Genomic DNA, 6,468 nt, shown 5'->3' on the forward strand with positions numbered 1-6,468 from the left:
GAACTGGCCAAAGTGGACTGGAGCAACTACTTGTAGGAAAGTCTACATCAGACCAGTGGGAGTCATTCAAAGAGGAAATAGTGAGAGTTCAGAGCCAACATGAACCCATTAAGATGAAGGGTAGGACCAACAAGTCCAGGGAACCCTGGATGTCAAGGGATATAGAGGATTGGATCAGGAAAGTAAAGGAGGCTAATGACAGATTCGGAGTACTGAAAACAGCGGAGGCATTAGAGTATAGAAAGTGTAGGGGGGTACTAAAAAAGTAATTAGGAGAGCGAAGAGGGGACATGAAAAAACACAGGCGGGCAAGATAAAGGAAAATCCTAAGGCGTTTTATATGTATATTGAGGCAAGAGGATAACCAGGGAAAGAGTGGGGCCCATTAGAGACCAAAGTGGCAATCTGTGTGTGGAACCGGAGAACATAGGTGAAGTTTTAAATGATTACTTTTCATCTGTGTTCACTATGGAGAAGGACAATGTAGGTGTAGAGATCAAGGAGGGGGATTGTGATATACTTGAACAAATTAGCATTGAAAGGGAGGAAGTATTAGCTGTTTTAGCAGGCTTAAAAGTGGATAAATCCCCAGGCCCAGATGAGATGTATCCCAGGCTGTTATGTGAGGCAAGCGAGGAGTTGGCAGGGCTCTGACACAAATTTTCAAATCCTCTCTGGCCACAGGAGAGTTACCAGAGGATTGGAGGACAGCAAATGTTGTTCCATTACTCAAGAAGGATAGCAAGGATAAACCAGGTAATTACAGGCTGGTGAGTCTAACATCCGTAGTTGGGAAAATATTGGAAAAGATTCTGAGGGACAGGATTAATCTCCACTTGGAGAGGCAGGGATTAATCAGGGATAGTCAGCATGGCTTTGTCAGGGGAGATCGTGTCTAACTAACTTGATTGAATTTTTCGAGGCAGTGACTAGATGTGTAGATGAGGGTAAAGCAGTTGATGTAGTATACATAGACTTCAGTAAGGCTTTTGATAAGGTACCGCATGGAAGATTGGTTAAGAAGCTGAGAACCCATGGGAAGCAGGGCAATTTGGCAAAGTGGATCCAAAATTGGCTTAGTGGCAGGAGGCAGGGGGTGATGGTTGAGGATTGTTTTTGTGAGTGGAAGCCTGTGACCAGTGGTGTACCACAGGGATTGGTGCTGGGACCTTGCTGTTTGTAGTGTACATTAATGATTTAGACGTGAATATAGGAGGCATGGTAAGTAAGTTCGCAGATGAGATGAAAATTGGTGGTGTCATAAATAGTGAGGAGGAAAGCCTTAGATTACAGGACGATATAGATGGGCTGAGCAGTGGCAAATGGAATTTAATCCTGAGAAGTGTGAGGTGATGCATTTTGGGAGGACTAACAGGCAAGGGAATATACAATGGATGGTAGGACCCTAGGAAGTACACAAAGTCAGAGGTACCTTGGTGTACTTGTCCACAGATCACTGAAGGCAGCAGCACAGGTAGATAAGGTGGTTAGGAAGGCATATGGGATACTTGCCTTTATCAGCTAAGGCATAGAATATAAGAGCAGGGAAGTTATGATGGAGCTGCATAAAACGCTAGTTAGGCTACAGCTGGAGTACTGTGTACACTTCTAGTCACCACATTATAGGAAGGATGTGATTGCACTGGAAAGGGTGCAGAGGAGATTCACCAGGATGTTGCATGGGCTGAAATATTTCAGCTATGAAGAGAGACTGAAATAGCTAGGGTTGTTTTCCTTAGAGCAGAGAAGGCTGAGGGGAGATATGATTGAGCTATACAAAATTATGAGGGGCATGATAGGATAGATAGGAAGAAACCTTTTCCCTTAGCAGAGGGATCAATAACTCAGAGGCATAGATTTAAGATAAGGGGCAGGAGATTTAGAGGGGATTTGAGGAAAAATGTTTTCACCCAGAGGGTGTTTGGAATCTGGAACGCACTGCCTGAAGTGGTGGTAGAGGCAGGAACCCTCACAACATTTAAGAAGTATATAGATGAGCACTTGAAACGCCATAGCATACAAGGCTACGGGCCAAGTGCTGGAAAATGGGAATATAATAGTTAGGTGCTTGATGGCTGGCAGAGACACGATGGGCCGAAGGGCCTGTTTCTGTGCTATATAACTCTATGACATCAGGGTGGTTGGAAGCAGGTGATTATGAAGCTGTGTTTTGCTTCCTTGGCATGTCACTCAACTGTCTGGCTTCAGATGCAAGGTCTACACCATCCAGTGCTGCTTGCTCCTCTCCCCCCTCTCCCTCCTCTCCCTCCTCCTCCCAGCAGACCACCACGATACATGAGATCCTCACTGGGGCATACTGCAGGGCTCCACCGGATCAATCGAGGCAACGGAATCTCATCTTCAGTAGCCCAGTGGCCTGATTGATGGTTGCTTGAGTGCAGCCATGGCAATTGTTATACCTCTCCTCCACTGCATTGCGAGGTTTCCTCACAGGCGTCAGAAGCCAAGTCTTCAGTGGGTATCCCTTGCCCCCGAGAATCCATCCCTGAAGACGAGCGGGGGGCCGGAAAAGCTGTGGCACCTGGGACTGTCAAAGTATGTAGGCATTGTGGCTGCTTGCTGGGAATGGGAACACACTTGCAGGAAATGCTTTTGGTAGTCTTATTGACCAATAGAAGCCCTTCCTATTGATGAATGCGCTGGCTGGTCTGTGGGAGCTTTGATGACCACATGGGGGCAATCTATCACACCTTGCACCCAGGGGAATCCAGCGTTGGCACCAAACCCGATGGCCCTCTCGGCCTGACTGTCAGGATCGGTCCAGTAGTGCACACAGTCCCTGGCCCCCTTGAATAGGGTGTTGGTCCCCTCCTTGATACACCCGTGGGCTGCTGCTTTGGAGACCCCACGCATGTCCCTGGTGGATCGCTGGAAAGATCCAAATGTGTAAAAGTTTAGTGCCACTGTGAACCTCAGGGCCACTGGCATAGGGTGACCCCCAAATCCCAAAGGTCGCAACTCGTCCTGCAGCAGGGCACACAAGTCAGTTACGGACTCCCAGGAGAGGTGTAATCTTCGCTGACAATGCCATTTGGAGGTAGCTGATACGAGTGCAATACACTGTATTGCGTATGTGGGCCCTTCTTGGCATGGCTGGCTGCTGTTGCTCTCATCATGGAGCTTCACAGACAGGCACAGCAGCCTGTTGGAACTCCCTCTGTCAGAGGTGCCACATCACACCAGGGAGGTCCAAAAATACAGGGTGTATGAGACCCATGCCAGGTGACCTGTGGACCTGCACAAACCTGTCGATGCAGAAATGACCCTGCCTTGGCAACTGAGCTTTTGAAAATTCTCCCTGTGGAGTCCCTGTGGCCCTCAGAGCCCAACCTTGCTGATAGCTGACCCTCTCATCCAGCAGTATGAGTGAGCAGTTTGGTAAGACAATACAGCCCTCCCAAACCCATGCTAACCCCTTGCAGAGATTCAAGACAATGAACCCCCTTGCAGAGCCCCTGTGACTTAGATCCTCTGTGCAAAGCCCCCAAGACCCCAGATCCCCTTGCAGAGCACAGAGCAACACAGTCAGACAACTGCCTGCTCACCCCCCTCTTTCCCTATGCAGCAATGCTCAGCCTGCTTCCTTGTCATGGCACTGAAGTCTCTCGCCTCTGTGCCATCAGGTTTTAACGATCATGAGCCCAAAGGCATGTGAGTGCCACCCACTGTCCACAAAATTGAAGGTCAACCATTAAATTGAGTATAATTAGATGTAAATGCATTAAAAACAACTGCTCGGCAATTTAAAATAGCTTCCCGTCAAGTCAGGACGGCAGTGCTGTCTTGGTGCTTTCCTGCCATTGACAAAATCTGGAACCAATGTCACAACGCCAGATTTCCAGGTGGACGGTTCCGATGCAATTCTCCGTTCCCCCCCATGCCACCATTCCCGCCTTAAATGGCTGCATTAAATTATTCCCAGTATTCCAGATGTGGTCCCTTGTACAATTGTAGCACAACCTCTTTATTCTTGTACGCCAATCCTCTTGCAATAAAGACCAACATGCTATTTGCTTTCCTAATTGCTGCTGTACTTGCTCGCTTACTTTTTGTGTTCCTGATACGAGTACACCCAAGTCTTTCTGGACATCAACTTTTACAAGTTTCATGCCATTAAAAAAAATTCTGCTTTTCTATTCTTATGGCCGAATGGACTCCTTCTGTACCATAAATGACTCTATGACTCTAGACCAAAGTGAACAACCTCACCCTTCTGCCACATGATACGCCATCTGACACCTTGTTACCCACTCGCTTAACCTCTATACCTCTTTGCAGCCTTTGTGTCCTCACAGCTTGCATTCCCACCTAGCTTTGTATCATCAGCAAACCTAGATACATTACTCCCTGTCTGTTCATTGTAAATAGCTGAGATCCTAGCACTGATCCTTGCGGCACTCCACTAGTCACAGCCTGCCAACTTGAAAATCCCCTGTTTATCCCTACTCTTTGCTTTCTGTCTGTTAACTTTATCCATGCTAATATATTGTCTCCAATTCCATGAGCCATTGTCTGGTGTATTAACGTTTTGTGTAGCATGTGTCAGAAACCACACCTGACAAAATGAGATATTAATTTTGTCATATGGAACATTATTATTTGAACGTTTACTGGACATTAAAATTACTTGTTTAAAAAGACCACAGAACAGTGGCTGAAAACATGGCTGCACATTTGCATTTTAAAAGACAGTGGCATGGAGAGTCAGTGGGAGTACCCCCGGATTCAATTAACCAGATGGTCTTTGTCAGTAATGATGATCAAAAGACATTGAGAGTCATTGACTGTGTAAGAGTCAGCATTCCACCCCTGCCTCCCCCCTCCCCCACTGAGTATCTGGTGAGCTTGGAGGAATCCACAAACCTCGTAGGAGAGGCTGGTTCAAACAGAGAGCTAGTCACATGACTAACCTGGAGTTTATTAAATTGTGCTCACAGAACAATTTTTGGAAGAGACTGCAATAGAACTTCAAGAAGAGAGCACTCCCTCTCTCTGTCTTTGTCTCTCTCTCAAGCAAAGTTCCAGGGACCCACAGAAGTAATTTAAGCCTCAAGACAGAAGACCAGCGAAACTTGAAAGTGTGCACTGGGCCCCAATGAGAACTGCAGGACTTAACTTCAATCAAAGACTTTAAATCCAACCCCAAACCAGTAACTGAACTCCATCTATTACTTCAAACTGTTCCCCTTTAATTCTTTCTCCTCTTCTGTCTTTATTTGCGTGTGTGTTTATCATGTATGCATGCTGGCATGGTCGCATCATGTATTTTTAGTAGTTTAAACTGAATTAGAATTTTAAGGTTAATAAACTTACATATTTCTGGTTTAAATCTGAGAAAACCTGTCTGGTTGAGTTCTTTGCAATTACAGTGAGAGAGCAGTGAGCAAGGACTCACTGAAGGGAAGCTAAAAAACACTGTTTTAAAAGTTAAACCCTGTTACGGCCAAACCAGGAAAAGGCTGAGAGGGGATCCCTAGACTCCCTCCTCAGCTGGTCGTAACAAGCACCTTATCGAATGCCTTTTGGAAATTCAAGTATATTATATCGACTGGTTCCCTTTTATCTACTCTACTAACTACATCCTCAAAAAACAGCACCATAGAAGAGGTGAAGGGAAGCATAGAAAATCTGGCCAAGAGGAGAATATTCCCATGGTCCTAGAATGTGGTGAAGATCAATGAGTAGATCTCAGGACTGCAGACCACCCTGCTGGCTATTGACTGATAGGTGATCCCCAACCCAAGCAGCTTTTCCACTCCCATGTAGCCATTCCCCATTACCAGCACCTGCTGTCTGGAAAAAATACTGTAAACACTCAGCAAATCTATCCATTGATCTGTGTTTTTCTCCTACCATCCTTTTGGACCCTGATTTAATTTGCCAGTTTCTCAAGCTTCTCTTTTCATTCACCTATCCCCACTTCTTTCGTGATTCGCTCACTCTATTTATTGTGTATGTTGGTTATTTATTTGATTTCTCATTATGCCTTCTATTTTTTCATACTTTCCTTTTAACCATCTCTTGGTTTTCACACATGAACTTACATGTTATTTTATTTCTTTTTCTGTATGCAGGTGTTGCACCTCCCCACCCCCCCATGAGTTTTTTTTGCCTTCTTTTAAATACCGTTCATCTAATATAACTTCTAATTCTGACGAAGGACCATATCCGAAAGTTAACTTGCCTGTTGTCTTCACAGATACTGCATGAGCTACTGTGTGTTTCTGGCATTTACTGTTTTTGTTTTTGATATTGGATCACCTGATCTTTGCCCTCATGTAATGCAACATTTACTTCATTGCAGTTTCTTGAAGGATGTTTAACAAGTGAAATAATTATCACGTTGGAAACTGGTACTTTGACACACTCGACTATTCCAATGCCTGGTCTGCCATTCTTCCCTTTGTAAACGTGAGGTCATCCAGAACTCTGCTGCCCATGTCCTAA

At 45.4% G+C, this 6,468-nt stretch overlaps 1 long non-coding RNA gene across 1 annotated transcript in view; it reads left to right on the top strand.

The window, feature by feature from the left end:
• LOC137362464 (uncharacterized) overlaps window positions 1–5,275 on the top strand; it is a 12,458-nt gene extending 7,183 nt beyond the window's left edge. The window contains exon 3 of the long non-coding RNA XR_010972505.1: window positions 4,959–5,275. This is a non-coding gene — a long non-coding RNA (uncharacterized lncRNA). The remainder of the gene's footprint in view (window positions 1–4,958) is intronic.
• The last annotated feature ends 1,193 nt before the right edge of the window (window positions 5,276–6,468 follow it).

This window comes from Heterodontus francisci, chromosome 3, assembly GCF_036365525.1.
Source record: "Heterodontus francisci isolate sHetFra1 chromosome 3, sHetFra1.hap1, whole genome shotgun sequence".
Taxonomy (NCBI): Eukaryota; Metazoa; Chordata; class Chondrichthyes; order Heterodontiformes; family Heterodontidae; genus Heterodontus; species Heterodontus francisci.